This window comes from Empidonax traillii, unplaced genomic scaffold (assembly GCF_003031625.1).
Source record: "Empidonax traillii isolate 1590-97213 ecotype Southwest subspecies unplaced genomic scaffold, ASM303162v1 scaffold286:size1162393, whole genome shotgun sequence".
NCBI lineage: Eukaryota > Metazoa > Chordata > Aves > Passeriformes > Tyrannidae > Empidonax > Empidonax traillii.
In genome coordinates this window covers 16,722-31,317 of record NW_020955479.1, presented here as the reverse complement: position 1 = coordinate 31,317, position 14,596 = coordinate 16,722, and the positions used below count along the sequence as shown (strand labels likewise).

At 45.7% G+C, this 14,596-nt stretch overlaps 1 protein-coding gene across 1 annotated transcript in view; it reads right to left on the bottom strand.

The window, feature by feature from the left end:
* HELZ (helicase with zinc finger) overlaps nt 1–10,867 on the bottom strand; it is an 85,807-nt gene extending 74,940 nt beyond the window's left edge. The window contains exon 1 of the mRNA XM_027890364.1: nt 10,756–10,867. The gene's annotated coding sequence lies outside the window, so the exon portion shown is untranslated. The remainder of the gene's footprint in view (nt 1–10,755) is intronic.
* Between the last annotated feature and the right edge of the window lie 3,729 nt (nt 10,868–14,596).

Sequence of the window (14,596 nt, the reverse complement as noted above, 5' to 3'; positions counted from 1 at the left end):
TAAGCACCTTTAGATGAATGAAATAAAATTAAATATCTATTTATTTTCCTCACCTATTGTGATAAAATAAACCAATCTTTGCCTTAAGACAAAAAAATAATACCAAACCCCAAACCCATTTTATTCAAGCCTCCAGGAAGGAATAAAATAGAGCTGCACAAAAGACAGAAGAGACTTACAGACACATACAGGGGGGGGGAAAAAATGCACTTTCCTGGTGTCATGACATATATATCATAAATAATCCCACTCTGAGAAATCCTTTAATGAGAGTGGGTAGTGACAGTGCAGCAGAGCAGCGTGAATGATGCAACAGAGAGAAAGGACGGTGCATGCACAGAGTGAAGGGAAGGATTGCAGGAAAGGTGCTTTTGCCTGTTCTTCTTAAAGAAAAATATAAGAGCAGAGAACTTGTGCACTCATTTGTTGCAATTATGGCTGAGGGCTGTAATAGCAGTTACACAGAGTTCTCAGAAATGCGCTGCACACCTTGCAGAACAAACACAAAAGCCTCCACCCTTGAGAAAGGACAATCTAATCAGTTTTCTGAAATAACTGAATTACTTTAGCTAATGTTGTACAACTCCAGGCAAAATGACCCTACTTGAAATTCCAAAAATGATGTTAAATCTGAACTGGAGCATACAGAATGAGGAAAGTGTATTTCAAGGTTTTATTCCACAGCCAGAACTTCTGCTCCGTGGCCTCTGAGGAACATGATATGCTTGATTTTGGGGAGGGGGAAAAAAGGGAACGAAGAGGTTCATGATGCCCCTGACTGCTAAGATTATCCTTCCACATTGAAAAAATCAAAGAGAGCACCATAAATTAGGAGGACAAGGGATCTCTGGCCACATAAAGGGAACCTCAAGTCTGATCCTGTAAACTTAAGGTATGGAATAAACAAATCCACATTTCCTGAAAGAGGAACAAGTGGCTGTGGGTGGTTTATCATCCACATAAGGACAGTAACCAAAATACAGAGGCAGACAAGATTAAGAGCAAATGCCTTCTGCATCTGGATCCTCTGTGGGCTTTAAATCTCTCTACATACATCACAAACACTAACAAGGTTTTTGCATGCTAGTTATGATTTCAGGACAGACTACTAAGGGATTATTAACACTTTAGTACCTTCACTAATCTCTTCTATTTTCCTCTTGGAAACAGCAGCAGAAAGGACAATCTCTGCAGCAGCAGCAGCATTTAAACATGGACAAATGGCCTATCTTTGGCTCAAAAACACGGGAATAACTCATGGCCTCAGAACTTGCAACCAGCACATAAATATCCCTAATATCTTCATATGCTACCTTTAAACTGATCCTTTTTCACAGAGCTGCCTGAAAACATGACCTGTCCTGATGAAACCAAGCAGAATGAATACCTGGCCAGTCAGAGCACAACATCCACGTGGCGTGTGCTGGTGTTGTCTGAAAGCCACCCAGAACCCCCAAGGTTCCTGCTTACACAAACCAAATTTATATATGTACATATACATATACACATATTGCACTCATGAACAGAACAAACCCCAGGTTGTAAAGTTCCACACTCTGAGGTTGTGTGAGGACAAAACAAATCTGTCCAAGCCCAGGTTGGCCTCCTGTGTGTGTGCATTCTGATATTGCCTGTAACTCTATTAGTCCCAGGGAACATTTTCCAAGGGCTACCTGGCGGAATGAACAGGCAGAACTGAGGCTGCTGCTTAATGGACATCCAGTGAAATACTTCAGCACAGGGCCTGAGGCCTTATTTACTGCATGCTGCTCATATCTGGGTCCAAAGACTGCATTTTAATGATTTCATTAACTTTGCAGTAATGCCTCCAGTGCTGAGACCCAGCACCTCACAAGCACTACGAAAACATCTTCATCATTCTGACAGTATTCTCATTTTGCGAAGAATTAAGACATTAAAACACAAGGCAAAAATTCCTATAAACTTTTTATATTCAGAGATTTTTTCCCCATCATGGTCTGCCCTGTAACTGTACAGCCCTTCCCATGATCCACACAGGACACCCAGTGTCTGCACAGTGACTTGGGAGCATCCAGCATTTCTCTGCATCACAACAGGGGAGAATCATTAAAAATAGAGAGAATGAAGTGCAGCAAAGATGGGGCTTAAGGAAGATTTGCTTTCCTGTTTTTTTTGCTATTCCCTGCTCCATTTCAGACCCGCTCTCTCATTTATGCAGAGGATGAAAGTGTATTCCAACAAACAACTGGATTAGCATTGGAAAATAAATCATATGTACCCACACCACACAGCCTCCCTTCTCTTTCTTGCTAGCACTAATATTTTTCAGCCTCGTTCTCCTCATTCAGCCACCCCCATCCCCACGTTTATTGCACATATTCCGTGAAAATTTGCACCTTCTGTTTAAATCCAGGCGTGCTCCCCCTGCGCTGCAGGAAGGTAGAGCTGGGAGGGGAGAGGAACTGGGAGTCAGGAGTACACAAAGGGAATTTTCTGTGCTCTCATTTTTGTCCAAAATCATCCCAGGGAGGAATGCAGGAGCCCTAGCCTTCATACCACAGAGAAATCCCATGTAGTATCCCAAGTATATTCACTGCAGGGATTATCTTTTACAGTTGTCCTTAATGCTAATTTGACCAATGCTGAGCAGATTTTCACAGGGTCAATAACAAGCACATCCTTGGCAGAAAAATCATATTATAACACATCTCAACTCTCCACAAAGCAGCACTGCAGGTCATTAGATTATTTCTTTTCTATTTTATTATGAACACAAGAAAACATTTTTTTTGCCCAGTTTTTCAAGAAGAGACCAAACCGCATTGGCAGAGCCTTTCTCTCCTCACAGCACCCAAAACCTCAGCCTACGACACACACCTACCATGGGAAATTTCGACCCAAATAATTAAAATTTGGCAGGCAGTAACCAAGTGAAATGAGGACTGTGTCATAGTAAGCATCAGGTAACATAATAATAGGTGGTGCTTCTGCCCCACCTAAAGTTCTTTTGGCTCCTTCATAGAAAATCCTCGTGTAAACAATCTTTCATAATAAGTGCTTGACACAGCAGCAGTTTGTAGTCCGTGTAATTCTATGTTCACACTGCTTTTTGAGCAGGGTTTCTCACACTTGGCCAAGATGAGGGCATTTTAATTGAAATACTGTCCCATGGTTACCATTTTATCCCCATAACAACATGACCAATTACTTACTTTAAAAAAATGCATTAGAAAAGTAATTTAATCTTTGCTTCTCTTAATGAAATTTGCCAGAGAAAAACAAAAGAGGAGGATCAGCACTGCCTGACCAGCTCTCCACGGAGCAGCACCAACCTACAAGCCTCAAACTCAACCACACTTTGCAGAACAGGACATCCATATTCCAAAAGCTGAGTAAAACATTCACAACCTTCCAAACCTGTGGCAAAACCTCCCTTTAAACACCTCGATAACAGGACTCGGCCTTGTTCCTGTCTCTGCACATTTCACATCACGGTGTTTCGTAACCCTCTTGACCAAAAGAAGCGAACACCACTAATCTGAAGGACTTATAGAGTCATGCAATTCCCAGTATTATTCTGCTCTGAGTCATAAGATGGTGCCAGAAGTCCTTCCTGAGAAATGCCTGCTGTATGATACAGAGGTACATCTGTGGCGATGTGACTAAACGTGTGTCACCTCCTTTTCAAAATGCCAGGCGAGCGCCGAACTGCGCTCCCGAGGAACGCAAAGGGGAGGTCAGGGAAGATTCCCAAGCATCATTTCAACACAGAACGCACACCAGGATGTTTGCAAATGTGTTTCAGAAGTTAAAAGGCACAAACGTGTCACAGCTCTCCACAGCGCTCGCTGAACCTGCCCCTCGTCTGCACAGAGCACCTGACCACAGCCCATCTGCCAAATTCACCACTTGAATCAGTCTCGGAGGCAGAACCAAAATTAGCAGTTCCTAACTCCCAGTCTCGTGTTCCATTCACAGCTTCATCTAATACAGCTGTCTTTGGCTTTCAGCGACAAAAGTGGTTTTAAATTAGGGAATTATTTATCACGGCACATCCCCGTTCGGAAAACCCCGTGCAAACTCTGCCCCACCTCCAGCAGCTCCAAAGCTCAGTGGTCCAATCCACGTTTTCTCTGCTTAACAGGGATCTTGCAGCAATGCTGGAACAGTCTTCCCTCCACTGTCAAACTTTCATTTTCACAGGAGAACTTTCTGCACTCCTGATATTGCAAAGCAGCACCTCCCTGCGAGCAGATGCACCTGAAGAGCACAGGGACAGGTATTTTTCTCCAGGGCAAATACAGATGCTACAGGTGAATATGAGAGGTTTACAGCTGGATAGATGGGGGGGAAAAAAAAAAAAAAGCCCTAAATTCACTTTCTGTTTGAGATGCAAAATGTGAATCGCTCCTTCAATCCATTCAAAAGGCGAAAGGTTGTAAAAATCTTCAAGCTGAGCATCAGCTTCATTGCACTGGTCACAAACAGAGCCCAGGAATCAACCAGAACGTTGCGAAACTGAACAGGAAAATTTTCTTTCCATATACCTCAGTCTTCGTTGCAGCTTCATAATGAACTTTAATTTATTATAGTAGTGAACAATCCTGTGACTGAGTTTCTGGTTATGCATTTATAGAGTGCTGAGCACAAAAGGGTCCTCCCGTAACAGATTTAATAACACAATCACGCCACCCACAGATCCTCCAAACACATCTCTCCCCAAACCACACCTATTATGTAACTGTGCATGATATTTTTGTGTGCCTTTTGGAAAGTTCAAAGTAATAAGTAACCTCCACCTCTAAAAACTGCTATCTTTACTGGAAATAACCTTTGAAATTCATTTTTACATGACCCCGCTTCAAGTAGTTTGGCATAATACAGCCAAGCCTGGTTTGGGGAAGTTGTCTTCTAACTCTGTATTTTAATTTTATTAACCTTTCTGCATATGGATAATGCTTTTAAAACGTCCCTGTTTCCTCTCCTCAAATGCACGACCAACCAAAAGGTTCAGTTTTTGGGCTCTTCCAAGAACAGAACATGGATTCCCAAGTTCTCCTCTCGCAGCAACACCACAACGTGCATCCTAAACACGTTCCCCCCTGGAACTCGCCCTCCTCATTCCTTTTGAAACGAACATTAATGATTCAGTCACGTCTCTGAAACCCCACTCAAAGAACTGCATCAGCAGGAATGAGTAACGATCCTGCTGTGGTTAACGGCGTGATCCTGACAAAACTTGGGAAGTGGGGAAGCGCTGTCTGCCCCAGCCAAACAAACATAAACAGAGCCACAGCCAAGGAAGATCAGTCAGCTCAAACGACAAAACAAACGTCCTGCACCATTCCAGAGGTGTGAGTGTGTGCAGATAGGGCCGGAGCGCGGTTACCTCGAACCCGCCCGCACCAACAGCCCTCATCAGAGCCAGCGCTTCCAGAGCACACCCGCAGCGCTGGGTCCGTGCAGATTCCAAAGTGCGCTAAAAAACATCCCCCTCAGCGACCTCCCTGTGGAGATAATGAGAGAAGTCTGACAAATTCTGGCCCCTGAGATAGCAGAGGAACAGATACAAGGCAGCTCTTGCGGCCGGTCAGCAGTGTTCAGGAATCTCAGCTGGTGGGGAATTTGATTGGGAGCAGCCAAGGAACGTCACTTGGGAACAGAAACCTGTCCCTGTCCCCCCCCCCAAAATTATCCCAGGATAAAATGAAATGTTCACTCGAAAAAAAAAATCCAGGTTACCTTCCATCAAGCGAAAAGGTACACGTGGAAGAGGCTTTATTTTACATGCTGCCAAAGCCACTCCGCTCTTCGTCCGCGGCATTCCCTGCTTGTGATTTGTTACCTTCTTGGTTTGCTGAACCACTAAATGTTTTCCAGCCAATTTAACACTTGTGCCACATTACTAACAACCAAGATACTCAAAAACAGCTCGTGTTACATATTTCCCTCTTGCCATGGGGTCTGAAGGGCTATGAAAGACCTTTTAAGCATATTTAAGCAGTGTAATTTTTAGTGTTTTGATGAATACAGTATTTTTGCTATATATAACTATGGGGGAAAAAAACCCAGACTGTGAAATTCACAGACTGAAAGATCATTTCTAAGTCACACTTACCCCAACTACCATAAAACCAGCTCAGTCCAATCCACACAGTGCTCACATTTCTATCCTTCACTTCCTGCCGCTCCAACATTCAAAATTTCATTCCAAACACAAACCCACTGTTCTTTTCCTTCCAATATTTCAGCACTACAGCCTGGAGAATCATGAGCCTTCCTGCCTCTTGCAAACAGCAGAGAGCATGACATTTATTTCCCCAGACCACATTTAGGCCAAAGATTCAAAACATCCACCTCAGACACATCATTCTTCAGGCAAGCGGGACCAACAGCAACAAAAGGCACAACAGTTCACAGTCACATCTCCAAAACATCTCCCTCCATAACACCACTTGCAAAAATTCTTGCTACCAGCTCAGCAGCCCTGTGTACCCACTGCTGTGTGGAAAACCTGCAGAGTCCAGGGCTGCTAATTCTAAATGATGAGCCACCCAACACCTGACAAAGACTCCACACCGCTCAGAGAATGGGGAAGTTTGTCCTCATTCAGCACTAGGACGGGGCCTCACTCACCGCTCAAACTCTTCAGTCGTGAAATGGAACCTCTCAGGGCAGTAAAATAACATTTAAAAAGGAAAAAAGATTGAAATCGATGATTTTTTTATCTGCCTTTCCTTCAGTAAGTCTGTGATTTGGCATTATGGAGGACTCTGAGAAAAGGCTGGGTAAATAACCAGTGCATTCCTAATTTATAGCAACAAATTTGCATATAAAATTAGAGAAATATTTGGATATTACGTTATGGCCTCATTAAGTATCCTCAAACTTCAACTGGCAGTGCAACAGAAATGCAACAGAAAAACATATTCTCACCCATGGGTAATTACAATCTCCCTGCTTAAATTCCTAAGCACTTCTCTTCCTACAGTAATATTCACATTTCTGTGTTTCTCAGACATGAGTGATCGCTTCTGGTTGAAGCCTCATGTTGTAAACATTTGTGTGCAGAGAGGATAAAAGCCCAGTAAGCAAGGCTGGTTTGGAATAAGGAACTGGAGTTACAGATCCATGTCACCAGAATAAAACCCCCCAGAAGCTGACCTGTCCCTGTGGAGCAGTCTGACCTTGCAGACTCCAAATTTCCCTATCTTTAAAGTTTTGTTGTTTTCTCCCACCCCAAAATACTGGGGGAAAACAAGAGTTTACTTTTCCAGAAGACAAAGCATTCCTCTGTTTTTGTTTGTTTTTTCAATTCCAAACCAATGCTGTGTGCAAACTTTTTTTTTTTTTTCTTAAACCAGCCTTTTTTCTTCCTCGCTGAAAAAGAATGGCAATTGCAGAAGTCTACACTGAGGGCAGCAAGAAATCAAACATATAAAGCGCCATGTCTTTAAATATATGTCATTGATACACATAAACACAAGTGCTGCCAAAGGCCACGGAAGAAATAGCAAGACAAACAAGAACAAAAAAGGAAGGTCTTGTTTGTTCTGATTATCTAACCCGCAGTCCTTCCATTTCAAGGCAAAAAAATACACGGGCCACGTAGTGAAAATGGGCTTTTGCCCTAACAAAGGAAGGGAGAAATGATTAAAGAGCTGTAACACGAGCAGGAGGGAAGGTCAGGATTACAAAATTCGGTATTTTAGCCCCCCTGTGATGACACAGTGGCAGCCTTGAACAGGGAGGAACACTGGAGATCTGCTTCCTTCCAGGAAGAAGGCTTTGGCAATGCCAGGAGAGACGTCAGGAGCCCACCAGGATTCTTGGCCTACTGATCCCCAGGGCAGGGGAATTCCAGCTGTCCAACCACTCTATCCCTAAGCTAGGGCAGAGTGACACCATCCTTCCTCCTCCTTCCCCAAGCCAGGGCTTCCCTGACTTCCTCCAGCTGCACACAGGGTACAGGATTTAAATCTTTCCTAATTTAGATTTCACTCCTTTTCCCAGAGCTGTGAGGTACCACTGACCTCGGGAGGGGCTGCACCGAGGTGAGAGATTCAAGGGCTTTGAGCTAATCATCTGAATTGCCATTACTGACGTGAAAACACCTCGAATAACCTGCAGCAGCAAATGTAAGATGGCAGTAAATAACAAACAAAAAGACAAATTAAACCAACACATTGAAAGTCGGGAAGAATATCCAGGTGTAACTGCAAAGGGGATTTTAGTAACAAAAATAATCACCAATGATGCAGAAACATTTCATCCAGAGCTGGAAAACATTAGTAATAATATTCTTCCATGGGCTCTTTCATCCACTGGTGTCAGAATCCACAAACTGGTCAGATTCACTACTCCTATTTTAAATTCCTTCCAAAGGAAGCATGAACAGGTGCACTGATTTTGCATCAGCCTGTCCTCATCTCTCTAGGACTGAGCCTGTACCTGTCCACTGGGAACATCACCTCTTCCAGCCTTCCAGACACCCTTAATCACATTTTCAGAGATAAGTATTTCTCTGTGAATTCAACCCTTCTCTCCAAACTACGACCCTTCTCCTGCAACCAGATCAGCTGACACTGATCCCAAAGCCCAGAAGGAACTGCTCTGAAACCAGTGAGATTTCACAAAGGAAAAGGATCCTCCACGACGGAACAAGAAGCAGAACTGGGACAAATTACAGAATAAGATGCTGCTTCCACATCTCCCTTTAAAGTTTTAGTCTGATGGGAAGACATAAAAACAATCCCCCAAACAAACCAACAAAAAAATCCCAAAATAAACCAACAAAACCCAGCAAAGCCAGCTATTACAACCTTTCAAGTCCTCAAGCCATCACTTTAATAAGGTTCTTCCACAGAAAAATTCATCTGGCTCACCTAAAAAGGCACAGTGTCTGTATGAATTAAAAGAGGGAAAAGACACACTGTATGTTTCAGAAGTCCAAAAAAATCCATGGAGGTGAAGAGTGATAATAGAAATGTGATTTCAGCCAGGAAAAATAAAGAAGTAATTTCTGCTCTCAGAACAAATTACAAAGAGAACCAATTTATCAGTAATAACACATAAAATGTTCCTTCGCTTACCAATAAAGAGAAACTGTTCTGCTAATTAAAGTTCAACAAAAAAAAGCTTAACTCAGCTTCTACCACTCACAATTTCTGTGCTGTGAAAGCCAAACCTACCACAGTCTGATCCCCTTGGTTTGCATCCCAAGGAGGGGGAGGGAACCTGGGGGTCCTTTGTACACTTTCCCCTCTTCTAAGTTTCAGCTGAATGTTTAAAATCAGCTCCTCACTATGGACCAAGAAGCTGCCCAGCACCCCCACACTGTCCCTGTAAAACGAGTTTTGCCATTTAAGAAAAAAAAAAAAATACAAAATCAAAAAATAGTGTTTTCATTCACAATCTGTTGTGGCTCAAAAGTACTAAAACAACTAAAATTAAAACACACCATTTTAAAACCTCCCTGTTCTACCAGTCAGTCTCAGAAAATAATACAAACTTGCCAAGTATCACTTGCTTATTTTTTTATTTTTATAAAGGAATGTGTATTTTCTTATATAAATAATGGTGAGGGGGTGTATTTTATCGTTTGCCTTGATTCAATTATAGTATTTGTTAAGAACATTAGAAGCCCTCAACAATCAAACCATCCCAAGCCACAGTGATACACTCAATCTGTCAATGGTAGTATTCATTTTTAGGGTATTTTCCTGCCTTACAACTGAATGGGTTTTTTTTCCTTCAACAAAAACCTAAATATGTTATTTTAAAACTTCATCTCAAGCTCACTGTACCTCTGATAATGCAAAAATCCTATTACCTGGTTAACTCTTACTCATTTTGTCATTAATTGGGAACCAGCCTTGCAACTGTTTCCCTGCAGTTATTTCCTAATTTCCATCAATGATACGTTTAAATCACATTACTATAATCAAACAATACTTTGCCTAACAGTGCATTGAGGCCAAAACAACTGCACCCACTTGGAAATTAATAAAAGGACATGGCCCACCCCGGGAGGGGCAACATATAACCTTTTCCTGCCTGGGGATTCGCCCTAAAAATATATATATATATATATACAGTGTCTTGGAAGGGCTGTGCAGTGTAAAGTCTCCTGTTTTCAGTCTCAGGGCCGTTCCAGGGTGTAAATGGTGCTCCCGGGACCTGAGTTAAAACCTCCCAACTCCACTCCACTCTCCCTGCCAAAGCCTCCTGCAGAAAACAAAAACACAGGCTCGTCTGCCCACCCTCCAACTGCTGCGAGGGGGGTCAATTTTCCAGCGGCCGTTAAACCCTCCCGAATTTATTTTTCCCACCCCTCCGCAAACCCCCGTATCCCGGGGCTGTTATTCCCGGGCCGTGCCCCCTCCCGCCCCGCCCGGCACAAAAACAAAGCTGCCTCCCACCCCCCCCTGCATCCCCCCCGGAGCCCCCGGGGGGCTGTGCGAGGCATCCCCGGTTCTGCGGGCGGGCCGCTGTGCCCGGCGGGGCCCGGGGCGGCTCCTCCGGCCGGCGGGGCGCGGGGGCCGCGGCGGCTGCGGGGTCCGGCCGCCGGCACCCCCCGAGCGGCGGCCGCCGCAGGCCCTCGGCGGGCACAGGGCCCGCTCCCGCCGGCCCCGCGCGGCCCCGCGGCCCCGCAGCGCCCGCCCCGCGGCCCGCGGCGCCCCGCGGGGGTCCCGGGCGGGCGGCGGGGCCGGCGCGGGCCGGGCCGGGCCGCGCTCGGTGCCCGCGGGGGCGGACGGGGAAGTCCCGACTTACCTGTCATTACTTTCTACGCCATCTTGGATCCACTTGTCAACGTCCCACAAAGCATTGTGGGAAAGGCCGGCCCTCCCCGCCCGCCGCCGGCAAGGGAGGCGGGGGACACCGTGAGGGGACGGGACGGGAGCGGGAGCGGGGAACGGGATGGAGACGGGAACGGGGAATGGGGAACCCAGAACGGCATGGGGATTGGGAGAGGGAACGGGAACGGGAGGGGATGGGATGGGAATGGGGAACCCAGAACGGGATGGGATGGGAACGGGGATGAGATGGGAACGGGACCAGGGAACCGGGCACGAGAGCGGGAATGGGAACGGCAACCGGGATAAGGAGTAGGAACTGGGAACGGGACTGGGACCGGGGTCGGGAGGGGACAGGAACGGAATGGGGAGTGGGAACGAGGAACCGGGAGTGGGATGGGGAGGGGAACGGGCTGGGAACCAGGGGCCGGGAACGGGACCAGGATGGGGCAGGAATGGGGACGGGGGCCGGGACCGGGATCGGGACGGGGATGGGGATGGGGATGGGACGATAACGGGATGGGAGCGCGGATGGGGACGGGTCTGGGGTCGTGGTCTGGGTCCAGGTCGGGAACAGGGACGGGGACCCAGCCCGGGGTCCCCTCACGGATCGGGTCCGGGGGCACCGCCCGCGCTGGAAACCGGCAACCTCGTTTTCTTCCTTTTTTAATGTTTCTCCTTCCTTTCGCTCCATCCCCTTTCCTGGGGCTGCGGAGCCCGAGAGGCCCTGACGGGCAGGACAGGAATCCCACCCCTGGAAAAAAAGCATGGAAATGGCTTTTTCCCATGGTGATTCTACTGTGTGAGTTGGATTTTTTTTTTGTTCTGGATTTTTTTTTTTTTTAAGTTCTTATTCTGTATGGGTTTTTTTCCCATAAAAAAACCCCCATCCTTCCCTCAAGGAAACTTCCCGAGGCTGGGTCCAGGGGGATGGAGCAGGGGATGGAGCAGCTCCTGCTGCACATCTTGTTTTCCAAACCCATCTGCCCGTGCCCAGGGACTGCTGGTAACAAGGTCCTGGCCGTGCATGAATATCAGAAACTGCTTGGCATAACAGTTTTATTTTCATGGAGTAATCTTCCTTGTTAGCTGTGTTTTCAGAATGTTTGGCAATCAGTCCTTAATACCTACGCTCTTTTGCAACCTGGCTTTTTCAAGGCATTGCTGGCCCAGCTGCCGTGGGTGGATGCCCTGTGCTCTGTGATTTAGGGCAAAGTGGACCAAAAGTTGGGGAAAAACAGCTTACATCAGGATCTTGATCACCAACACAGGATTTCAGTGTTTTTGGAAAACTTCTCCTTCCACTTTAATTAAAATTATTATAAGATCCAGATCGTTTTAGTATTGGATTTTCCTAAATGCATTTATATTTAAATTTACATTTAAATGCCTCCTAAGTCTTTGAAGAATAACCACCAGCCAAGCCTCTGATGCATTGCCACTGCAAGAAGATACTTGTGCCCAAGAAGGTTTTCAATATTCATCAGTAATGCATTTATAGAGAGCTCCTGCAAAAATGTAAATACAGGAGGAAACAAATCTAAATAAATCCTTTGCATTTGCAGCCCCAGACTTAAATCAGGCCACTTTTTCATTCAGCTCTGGAAATAGGGTTGAGATTAGAGTTACCCATGTCAGTGCCATGCCAGAGGGGAGTGTGGGGGGTCTTGAAGCTTGTTGAAGTGGAATTAGTCCCTTTGGAGGTTGGTTGTGTTTGGTTCCTAGTGAGCTTTATATTACTGATAATTTTTTCTGGTATAAAATACAAAAGTTTTCTTTAAATTATAATTTAAAAAGCAGTGGAAAATGGAATTAGTTTTCTATGCATGTTTTTAGATATAAACACACCTATATCCTCTGGAGTTCAGACTGGAGAAGACAGAAATTTGATGGGTTTATTTTTCCCAGAAGCTTTTTTTTGTGCCCATTTGTCCTGAGTGTATTTCTTTAAAATGTACCAGGAAAAAAAAAAGCCTGTGTGGCAGTGACTGAGTTACAGGAAGAAGGATCTGTTCAACGACAGACCCCATTTTTATTGCTCTCTGCTGATTTAAAGTTCCACGTTGGAAGTACCAAGTGGCAAAGGCTGCTGTAAAAAGGTGGCAACTCTGCCCCGTAAGAACAGCTCAGAAGGGAGCTGGGAAGGACTGTGGGAGCAGGGAATCCCCACCTTGGGAAAAGTGCTGTGTGTAACACACAGCGTGGAGCCTCTGCCCTTGCCCCCTCTGCTTTTTATGATCTTGGTACTTCAATTAACCCTCTCAGCCCTCAGATGAAGGAGGTTTTACCCTGTTTTGGGGACTGGTTAATGGTATTGCATAAACCCTCAGTGGACATGCCAGAGGCTGGACAGGGAGCCAGCAGCTCCCAGAGAGTGGCTGCCAAGCACTGCAAGGTTGGAATAACTCCCCTGTTTCCATGTGGTGCCCCCTCCAAGCTCTTTCAAAGCCTTTGTTACCAGATAGAAAGATGAGGACTGTGAGTCCAAAGCAAACTGGGGCTCCAAGTGCTCGTTAACCTTGGAAATGCTGCTCAAAGTGAGAATCCTTTAGCAGCTGGCTTGAGGGATGAGATCCCAAATCCAAAGGGCCTTAATAAACTAAATTTGGTTTCAGAGCCACTTCTCTGGCTCCTGTGCTGCTGTAACAGGATGTCCCAGGAACTGGTTACACATCCACGTGGGAAGAAAGAGACTTTGTGTGGCTTTCAGTGATACGTTTCAATAGAGAATTAAAGGGTAATTAAAGGAACTAAGTTTATCCCATTAGCTGCCACTCTGGGAGGAACTCCATGAGATGTCTCCTCCCATCTGAAAATTGCACTTCCCTGTTGGAAGCTTAGAAAGCCCACCCTGCCAGGGAGCAGATCTGCAAGGAATCCCTGTGCAGAAGCACTAAACACATCCTGTGTCCCTACTCTTTAGTCAGGATTCTGTAAATTATGCTGCTTCGCAGGGCTTCTCCCTATTCTGTGGAGCAAGGAGCCATGCCCAGGTCCTTGGAAAATCTAGGATCCTGGCCAAAAAGCAGGAGGGGCCACTCAGAGCTGCCCAGCTCCCTGCCATGAGGCCAAGATCTGAGCAGAGCTCTGAAAGGTGTGGCACAGATTCTGGAAGAGTTGGGAACTCAAAGCCTCACTTGCTCCAGGGCTAATGGAGAGCTGGGAGCCAAAAAGCCCTGGAGTCTTGGCTCACCCACGAGCTGCACGCTTGGAATCACAGCTACAGCTTGGCTTCTACATTTTCAAAACAAAACTATTTTAATTGAAACTTACACTGCTGCTTTTTTCTTTTTTTTTTTCCTTTCTCTTCAGACTTCTACTTTCACAGGAAATTCAGAAAATCAATTTCCATTCTCTGCCCGAGTTCCCTCCCGTTTCTGGGAACTGGCATTCCTTGAGCACAGAAAGCTTGATTTTTCAGTCAGCCCCACTCACGCTGTCCAATACAGGAAAACCCATCACAATTAACATGTCAAAGTAATAAGCACAGAACAGGAGACATGCAGCAGGGAATTGCCTCCCTGACCCTGCAGCCCAACATCCCACGAGGCTTCTTCTTGAGCAGATCGTTCCCCCCCCCGAGAACAAAAACAACAGAAGGCCTTCCTCAGTGAAGTGCCAGGCTGATTGCAGCAAGAGGAGCAGTGTTTTTATTGTCTGAGCACACTGGACCTCTATAAATTTTTGAACTCCCTCAGAAGCAGCAGTCATGGGAAAGGAGCAGAAGTTAAGTGGTTTAGCCTCTGCCACAAACAAGGCAGTGGTAGACCTGAGGTGAGATAGCAACAGTAATTCTTAGCCTCGCTAAACAATACAGC